Here is a 10,000-nt window from a genome sequence, read left to right on the forward strand (position 1 = left end):
AGCCCGCCGTGGGCACTCGCTGCGGGCGTGCCCGGCACCGTTCGTCCTCGAGGGATTCGGCCCGTCGGCTCGCTCGGATGGGCCACGCGCAGCGGGCCCACGACGGAGCCGGCACGCTCCTTCTGCTGGCGCGGCGCTCGGTCTACGCCTCCGGCCGGCCGTTGCGGCGGCCGTGCACGGCGCTTCGGATCGGTCGGCCCGTCGTCCCGTCCCTGACGAAGTTTTCGCGGCCGCGCGCGCGCGGAGTTGGATCGGCCTTACTTGGTCCGATCCTTCGCCCTCGCATGTTGCGTGGGCTCGGTCCCGTCCCGTTCGGTGAAATCTTTGTCCGCTCTGGTGCGTCCCTGTGGGTTCCTTTGTCGGTTTTGCGGGTTCGGCCGGGCCTTCCGTGCCGGCCCGTCGGCTCGCTCGGATGGGCCCCGCGGAGTTGGCCCACGACGGAGCCGGCACGCTCCTTCCGCTGGTGCGGCGCTCGGTCTATTCCTTCGGTCGGCCCTTGCGGCGGCCGTGCGCGGTGCTTCGGATCGGTCGGCCGGTCTTCCCGTCCCTCATGAAGTGTTCGCGGCCGCGCGCGCGCGGAGTTGGATCGGCCTTACTTGGTCCGATCCTTCGCCCTCGCATGTTCCGTGGGCTCGGTCCCGTCCTGTTCGGTGAAATCTTTGTCCGCTCTGGTGCGTCCCTGTGGGTTCCTTTGTCGGTTTTGCGGGTTCGGCCGGGCCTTCCGCGCCGGCCCGTCGGCTCGCTCGGATGGGCCCCGCGGAGTTGGCCCACGACGGAGCCGGCACGCTCCTTCCGCTGGTGCGGCTCTCGGTCTACGCCTCCAGCCGGCCCTTGTGGCGGCCGTGCGCGGCGCTTCGGTTCGGTCGGCCGGTCTTCCTGTCCCTCACGAAGTGCTCGCGGCCGCGCGCGCGGAGTTGGATCGGCCTTACTTGGTCCGATCCGTCGCCATCGCATGTTGCGTGGGCTCGGTCCCGTCTCGGTGAAATCTTGGGCCGCTTTGGTGCGTCCCTGTGGGTTCCTTTGTCGGTTTTGCGGGCTCGGCGCCGGGCCTTCCGCGCCGGTCCGTCGGCTCGCTCGGACGGACCGTGCGCAGGTGGTCCCCGACGGAGCCGGCACGCTCCTTCCGCTGGCGCGGCGCTCGGTCTATGCCTCCGGCCGGCCCTCGCGGCGGCCGTGCGCGGCGCTTCGGTTCGGTCGGCCGGTCGTCCCGTCCCTCACGAAGTTCCTGCGGCCGCGCGTGCGTGGAGCGGGATCGGCCTTACTTGGTCGGATCCGTCGCCCTCGCCTGTTGCGGGGGCTCGGTCCCGTCCCGTTCGGTGAAAGCTTTGCCCGCTCTGGTGCGTCCCCGTGGGTTCCTTTGTCGGTTTTGCGGCCTTGGCGGCGGGCCTTCCGTGTCGGCCCGTCGTGGGCCCACTGCGCGTCCGTGCGCGGTGCTTCGGATCGGTAGGCCCGTCGTCTGGGTCCCTTACGAAGCTTTGCGCGACCGCTCCTTTGTCGCCGGTCCCCTGTTAGGGCTGACCGAGCCCTCCGTTCGCCCCCTGGCCCGTCGCATGGGCCCCCGGCGCCTCCGCGGCGCCCCACCGAAAACTGTCACGACGCGCATCCAGCGCCGACGAGGTCGCAGGTTACGTGCGGCAGCCGGGGGGCTAGGCCGAGCGGCGGCGGGCCCGCCCACGGACGGGCGCGGGGAGGAGCGCAGCCGGCACGCGGCGCGGAGCGGCGGCGGCATGCCGCCGGGCGGCCGTCGGCTCAACCGTGCCCGAGTCCCGCGGGCACCGCGTCGCCCGGCCGGCGCGAGCGGCGGCGGGCCCGCCCGCGGACGGGCGCGGGGAGGAGCGCAGCCGGCACGCGGCGCGGAGCGGCGGCGGCATGCCGCCGGGCGGCCGACGGCTCAACCATGCCCGAGTCCCGCGGGCACCGCGTCGCCCGGCCGGCGCGAGCGGCGGCGGGCCCGCCCGCGGACGGGCGCGGGGAGGAGCGCAGCCGGCACGCGGCGCGGAGCGGCGGCGGCATGCCGCCGGGCGACGGCTCAACCATGCCCGAGTCCCGCGGGCACCGCGTCGCCCGGCCGGCGCGAGCGCACGAGGGCGGGAGGCAACCGGGCGGCGCCTGCGGAACCGGATGCGACGGCCGGCGCGGCACGGCCCCGACGGGTCCGCACCGAAGACCAGCGCGGTGCGGATCGACCGCTGATGAGGTCAGAGGTTACGTGCGGCAGCCGGCCGGCTGGCCCGAGCGGCGGCCGGCACGCGACGGGGATCGAGCGGCCCCGACGGCTTGCAGCCGGGCGGCCGACGGCTAGGCCGTACCGGAGTCCCGCGGTCGTTCGGGCGAAGGGGCGCATGCTGCGGGAAAGGCCTGCGGCGGCGAACCGTCCGCCCGGCCGGCCAAGCCTTCCGCGGCGGCGCGCACGTGGCGGCGCGGCCGAGATGACCGAGCGAAGCCCCGGCGATGGGCGGCGCGCACGTGTCCGTGCGGCCGAGATGACCGAGCGAAGCCCGGGCGGCGCCCGCCGTGCGCCCTGCCGGATCGCGCCTTCCGCCGGCGCGCAACGCCGGTCCCGCGTTCCGGCCGCGGGAGAGGCCTGCGTCGGCGAACCGTCCGCCCCGCCGGCCGAACCTTCCGCGGCTGCGCGCACGTGTCCGTGCGGCCGAGATGACCGAGCGAAGCCCCGGCGATGGGCGGCGCCCGCCGTGCGCCCCGGCGGATTGCGCGGCCCGCCGGCGCGCAACGCCGGGCCCACGTTCCGGCTGCGGGAAAGGCCTGCGGCGGCGAACCGTCCGCCCCGCCGGCCGAACCTTGCGCGGCGGCGCTTACGTGTCCGTGCGGCAGAGATGACCGAGCAAGCTCCGGCGATGGGCGGCGCCCTCCGTGCGCCCCGCCGGATCGCCTGCGAGCGGCGAGCGTCCGGGCGGGCCCCTTTCGCAACTTCCCTCGGTACTCTAAACACCCCTTGCCTCTCGGTCTTCCCCCCGACCCTCTCGGTATTTGCTCGGATATGTGCATGCATCGTCCCTCGTCGCCTTCGGTTATCCTCCCCGGGGTGGGCTTTGCGCCGACGCGCCAACGGGGTCGTAGGGGGGCTGCAGCCGCGGCCGCCGCGTTTCGCCATCCGCGCGTGCGCCGCCGGATCCGAGTGGAGGTCGCGGGCGACTCGTCGATGCTTGTACTAGGGGCGCATGCCGGCAGCCCCCCGCGGGGTGCGGGACCCCCGATCGGCGTGCGAGGGACGGGCGTCCGGGCGGGCCCCGTTTCCAACTTCCCTCGGAACATTAAAACCCCCCGACCCCCTCGGTCTTCGCTCCGGCCCTATCGCTATTGCTCGGATATGTGCATCCACCGTCCCTCGTTGCCTTCGGTTATCTACCCCAGGGTGGGCCTTGCGCCGATGCCCCGATGGGGTGGCAGGGGTGGGGCTGCCGCGGCCGGCGCGTTTCGGCATCCGCGCTTGGGGGCTCGGACCCGAGTGGAGGTCGCGGGCGGCTCGTCGATGCCTGCACCGGGAGCGCATGCCGGCAGCCCCCCGCGGGGCGCCGGACCCCCGATCGGCGTGCGATGGACGGGGGGAGGGGCGGGCCCGGTTTGCAAATTCCCTCGGTACTTTAAAATCTCATGGCCCTGTCGGTGCTCCCTCCGGCCCTATCGCCACTGCTCGGATATGTGCATCCACCGTCCCTCGTTGCCTTCGGTTATCTACCCCGCGGTGGGCTTTGCGCCGATGCCCCGATGGGGTGGCAGGGGGGCACGCTCTAGGCCGTGCCACGGGGCGCGGGCGCCGGCGCCGTACGTCCCTCGCGGCGGCCGTGAGCGGCACCTCGGCTTGCTCGGTCTGTCCTCCCGGGACGCGCGACCCGTGCGACCGGGACGCGCATCCCGTGCGACCGGGACGCGTGTCCGGGCCGTTCCCGTTTGCAACGCTCCTCGGTACTTTGGAACGCTTGGGGTGGGCTTTGGGCGGATGCCCCGCCGGGGTGGTAGGGAGGGGGGGCGGCTGCTGCCGCGGCGGGACTTCCGCTCCACTCCGCACAAGTCCGTCGCCTCGCGGCGGGCGCGCCCGGCACCGTTCGTCCCCGAGGGAGCCGGCACGCGCCCGCCGAGGCCCCGGCGCATGGGCGCCGCCGCCGGCCGTCCGCGCGGCGGCCGTGCGCCGGCTTCCTCCGTCGGCCCTCCCGGGATGCGCGACCCGTGCGACCGGGACGCGCATCCCGTGAGACCGGGACGCGTGTCCGGGCCGTTCCCGTTTGCAACGCTCCTCGGTACTTTGGAACGCTTGGGGTGGGCCTTGGGCGGATGCCCCGCCGGGGTGGTAGGGAGGGGGGGCTGCTGCTGCCGCGGCGGGACTTCCGCTCCACTCCGCACAAGTCCGTCGCCTCGCGGCGGGCGCGCCCGGCACCGTTCGTCCCCGAGGGAGCCGGCACGCGCCCGCCGAGGCCCCGGCGCATGGGCGCCGCCGCCGGCCGTCCGCGCGGCGGCCGTGCGCCGGCTTCCTCCGTCGGCCCTCCCGGGATGCGCGACCCGTGCGACCGGGACGCGCATCCCGTGAGACCGGGACGCGTGTCCGGGCCGTTCCCGTTTGCAACGCTCCTCGGTACTTTGGAACGCTTGGGGTGGGCCTTGGGCGGATGCCCCGCCGGGGTGGTAGGGAGGGGGGGCTGCTGCTGCCGCGGCGGGACTTCCGCTCCACTCCGCACAAGTCCGTCGCCTCGCGGCGGGCGGGCCCGGCACCGTTCGTCCCCGAGGGAGCCGGCCCGCGCCCGCCGAGGCCCCGGCGCATGGGCGCCCCCGCCGGCACGCTCCTTCCGCTGGCGCGGCGCTCGGTCTATGCCTCCGGCCGGCCCTCGCGGCGGCCGTGCGCGGCGCTTCGGTTCGGTCGGCCGGTCGTCCCGTCCCTCACGAAGTTCCTGCGGCCGCGCGTGCGTGGAGCGGGATCGGCCTTACTTGGTCGGATCCGTCGCCCTCGCCTGTTGCGGGGGCTCGGTCCCGTCCCGTTCGGTGAAAGCTTTGCCCGCTCTGGTGCGTCCCCGTGGGTTCCTTTGTCGGTTTTGCGGCCTTGGCGGCGGGCCTTCCGTGTCGGCCCGTCGTGGGCCCACTGCGCGTCCGTGCGCGGTGCTTCGGATCGGTAGGCCCGTCGTCTGGGTCCCTTACGAAGCTTTGCGCGACCGCTCCTTTGTCGCCGGTCCCCTGTTAGGGCTGACCGAGCCCTCCGTTCGCCCCCTGGCCCGTCGCATGGGCCCCCGGCGCCTCCGCGGCGCCCCACCGAAAACTGTCACGACGCGCATCCAGCGCCGACGAGGTCGCAGGTTACGTGCGGCAGCCGGGGGGCTAGGCCGAGCGGCGGCGGGCCCGCCCACGGACGGGCGCGGGGAGGAGCGCAGCCGGCACGCGGCGCGGAGCGGCGGCGGCATGCCGCCGGGCGGCCGTCGGCTCAACCGTGCCCGAGTCCCGCGGGCACCGCGTCGCCCGGCCGGCGCGAGCGGCGGCGGGCCCGCCCGCGGACGGGCGCGGGGAGGAGCGCAGCCGGCACGCGGCGCGGAGCGGCGGCGGCATGCCGCCGGGCGGCCGACGGCTCAACCATGCCCGAGTCCCGCGGGCACCGCGTCGCCCGGCCGGCGCGAGCGGCGGCGGGCCCGCCCGCGGACGGGCGCGGGGAGGAGCGCAGCCGGCACGCGGCGCGGAGCGGCGGCGGCATGCCGTCGGGCGACGGCTCAACCATGCCCGAGTCCCGCGGGCACCGCGTCGCCCGGCCGGCGCGAGCGCACGAGGGCGGGAGGCAACCGGGCGGCGCCTGCGGAACCGGATGCGACGGCCGGCGCGGCACGGCCCCGACGGGTCCGCACCGAAGACCAGCGCGGTGCGGATCGACCGCTGATGAGGTCAGAGGTTACGTGCGGCAGCCGGCCGGCTGGCCCGAGCGGCGGCCGGCACGCGACGGGGATCGAGCGGCCCCGACGGCTTGCAGCCGGGCGGCCGACGGCTAGGCCGTACCGGAGTCCCGCGGTCGTTCGGGCGAAGGGGCGCATGCTGCGGGAAAGGCCTGCGGCGGCGAACCGTCCGCCCGGCCGGCCAAGCCTTCCGCGGCGGCGCGCACGTGGCGGCGCGGCCGAGATGACCGAGCGAAGCCCCGGCGATGGGCGGCGCGCACGTGTCCGTGCGGCCGAGATGACCGAGCGAAGCCCGGGCGGCGCCCGCCGTGCGCCCTGCCGGATCGCGCCTTCCGCCGGCGCGCAACGCTGGTCCCGCGTTCCGGCCGCGGGAGAGGCCTGCGTCGGCGAACCGTCCGCCCCGCCGGCCGAACCTTCCGCGGCTGCGCGCACGTGTCCGTGCGGCCGAGATGACCGAGCGAAGCCCCGGCGACGGGCGGCGCCCGCCGTGCGCCCCGGCGGATTGCGCGGCCCGCCGGCGCGCAACGCCGGGCCCACGTTCCGGCTGCGGGAAAGGCCTGCGGCGGCGAACCGTCCGCCCCGCCGGCCGAACCTTGCGCGGCGGCGCTTACGTGTCCGTGCGGCAGAGATGACCGAGCAAGCTCCGGCGATGGGCGGCGCCCTCCGTGCGCCCCGCCGGATCGCCTGCGAGCGGCGAGCGTCCGGGCGGGCCCCTTTCGCAACTTCCCTCGGTACTCTAAACACCCCTTGCCTCTCGGTCTTCCCCCCGACCCTCTCGGTATTTGCTCGGATATGTGCATGCATCGTCCCTCGTCGCCTTCGGTTATCCTCCCCGGGGTGGGCTTTGCGCCGACGCGCCAACGGGGTGGTAGGGGGGCTGCAGCCGCGGCCGCCGCGTTTCGCCATCCGCGCGTGCGCCGCCGGATCCGAGTGGAGGTCGCAGGCGACTCGTCGATGCTTGTACTAGGGGCGCATGCCGGCAGCCCCCCGCGGGGTGCGGGACCCCCGATCGGCGTGCGAGGGACGGGCGTCCGGGCGGGCCCCGTTTCCAACTTCCCTCGGAACATTAAAACCCCCCGACCCCCTCGGTCTTCGCTCCGGCCCTATCGCTATTGCTCGGATATGTGCATCCACCGTCCCTCGTTGCCTTCGGTTATCTACCCCAGGGTGGGCCTTGCGCCGATGCCCCGATGGGGTGGCAGGGGTGGGGCTGCCGCGGCCGGCGCGTTTCGGCATCCGCGCTTGGGGGCTCGGACCCGAGTGGAGGTCGCGGGCGGCTCGTCAATGCCTGCACCGGGAGCGCATGCCGGCAGCCCCCCGCGGGGCGCCGGACCCCCGATCGGCGTGCGATGGACGGGGGGAGGGGCGGGCCCGGTTTGCAAATTCCCTCGGTACTTTAAAATCTCATGGCCCTGTCGGTGCTCCCTCCGGCCCTATCGCCACTGCTCGGATATGTGCATCCACCGTCCCTCGTTGCCTTCGGTTATCTACCCCGCGGTGGGCTTTGCGCCGATGCCCCGATGGGGTGGCAGGGGGGCACGCTCTAGGCCGTGCCACGGGGCGCGGGCGCCGGCGCCGTACGTCCCTCGCGGCGGCCGTGAGCGGCACCTCGGCTTGCTCGGTCTGTCCTCCCGGGACGCGCGACCCGTGCGACCGGGACGCGCATCCCGTGCGACCGGGACGCGTGTCCGGGCCGTTCCCGTTTGCAACGCTCCTCGGTACTTTGGAACGCTTGGGGTGGGCTTTGGGCGGATGCCCCGCCGGGGTGGTAGGGAGGGGGGGCGGCTGCTGCCGCGGCGGGACTTCCGCTCCACTCCGCACAAGTCCGTCGCCTCGCGGCGGGCGCGCCCGGCACCGTTCGTCCCCGAGGGAGCCGGCACGCGCCCGCCGAGGCCCCGGCGCATGGGCGCCGCCGCCGGCCGTCCGCGCGGCGGCCGTGCGCCGGCTTCCTCCGTCGGCCCTCCCGGGATGCGCGACCCGTGCGACCGGGACGCGCATCCCGTGAGACCGGGACGCGTGTCCGGGCCGTTCCCGTTTGCAACGCTCCTCGGTACTTTGGAACGCTTGGGGTGGGCCTTGGGCGGATGCCCCGCCGGGGTGGTAGGGAGGGGGGGCTGCTGCTGCCGCGGCGGGACTTCCGCTCCACTCCGCACAAGTCCGTCGCCTCGCGGCGGGCGCGCCCGGCACCGTTCGTCCCCGAGGGAGCCGGCACGCGCCCGCCGAGGCCCCGGCGCATGGGCGCCGCCGCCGGCCGTCCGCGCGGCGGCCGTGCGCCGGCTTCCTCCGTCGGCCCTCCCGGGATGCGCGACCCGTGCGACCGGGACGCGCATCCCGTGAGACCGGGACGCGTGTCCGGGCCGTTCCCGTTTGCAACGCTCCTCGGTACTTTGGAACGCTTGGGGTGGGCCTTGGGCGGATGCCCCGCCGGGGTGGTAGGGAGGGGGGGCTGCTGCTGCCGCGGCGGGACTTCCGCTCCACTCCGCACAAGTCCGTCGCCTCGCGGCGGGCGGGCCCGGCACCGTTCGTCCCCGAGGGAGCCGGCCCGCGCCCGCCGAGGCCCCGGCGCATGGGCGCCCCCGCCGGCCGTCCGCGCGGCGGCCGTGCGCCGGCTTCCTCCGTCGGCCCTCCCGGGACGCGCGACCCGTGCGACCGGGACGCGTGTCCGGGCGGTTCCCGTTTGCAACGCTCCTCGGTACTTTGGAACGCTTGGGGTGGGCTTTGGGCGGATGCCCCGTCGGGGTGGTAGGGAGGGGGGGCTGGCGCCGCCGCGGCGGGCCTTCCGCCCCCCTCCGCACAAGTCCGTTGCCTCGCGGCGGTCGTGCCCGGCACCGTTCGTCCCCGACGGAGCCGTCGCGCGCCCGACGACTTTCCGGCGCACGGGCGCCGCCGCCGGCCGTCCGTGCGCGGCGGCCGTGCGCCACTTCGGCTTCGTCCGTCGGCCCTCCCGGGACGCGCGACCCGTGCGACCGGGACGCGCATCCCGTGCGACCGGGTCGCGTGTCCGGGCCGTTCCCGTTTGCAACGCTCCTCGGTACTTTGGAACGCTTGGGGTGGGCTTTGGGCGGATGCCCCGCCGGGGTGGTAGGGAGGGGGGGTCTGCTGCCGCCGCGGCGGGCCTTCCGCTCCACTCCGCACAGGACCGTTGCCTCGCGGCGGACTTGCCCGGCACATTTCGTCCCCGACGGAGCCGGCACGCGCCTGCCGACTTCCCGGCGCACGGGCGCTGCCTTCGGCCGTCCGTGCCCGGCGGCCGTGCGCCACTTCGGCTCCCTCCATCGGCCCTCCCGGGAAGCGCGTCCCGGACGTTCCGGATGCGCACCCCGTGCGACCGGGACTCGCGTCCGGGCCGTTTCCGTGTGCAATGCTCCTCGATTCGCTGGAGCCCTTGGGGTGGGCCTTCGGAGGATGCCCCGCTGGGGAGGTAAGGGGGTGTGTCCTGCCTGGGCGGGCCTTCCGCCCGAGCCCGTCGCCCAGCGCGGATGGTCGCGCCGCGCGGGCGGGCGCGCCGCGCGTGCGCGGGGCCGTTGGCCGGTGACGCGCAAGGACGGGCGCGCTGGGCCGATCGGCCGCTCGGGCGCGCGCTTCGTCGTGCTCCCGCGCCTTGGCGCGCGCGCGGCCGCGGCGTGGTCGCTCGGTTCTGCGCATTTGGCCCGCGCGGATGGGCGCGTCGCGCGGGCGGCCGGGCCGCGCGGGCGGGCGGGCCGTTGCCCGGGTTCGCGCAAGGACGGGCGCGCTAGGCCGATCGGCCTCTCGGACACGCGCGCCGTCCCGCTGTCGCGCCTGGGCGCTCGCGCGTCCGCGGCGTGGTCGCTCGGTTCTGCGCAGGGCCGGGCGCCCCCGGCCGAGCGGCGCGCGGGCGCTCGCGCGTGGCGGGGGCGCTCGGGCCGTCGCGCGGCCGTCGCGCCAGGGCCCTGGCCCGGGCGGGCGCGCTCATGTTCGTTCTTTCTGGTGCGCGCGCGGCACGGCGCCCGGGCCCTTGCTCCGCCGAGCGTTCGGGCGCGGGCGCGCGCGCGGGGCCTGCCGCCCGGCCCTGCGCGCCTTCGAGCGCCCCGCCTCGCGCGGGCGGGCGGGCACCAGGGGCCGCGCGCGGCCGGTTGCGCGCGCGGCCGGGCTCGACC

Source organism: Phoenix dactylifera, chromosome 10 (assembly GCF_051530095.1).
Source record: "Phoenix dactylifera cultivar Ajwa chromosome 10, Ajwa_hap1_PhDact_Kaust_v1.1, whole genome shotgun sequence".
NCBI classification, from domain to species: domain Eukaryota; kingdom Viridiplantae; phylum Streptophyta; class Magnoliopsida; order Arecales; family Arecaceae; genus Phoenix; species Phoenix dactylifera.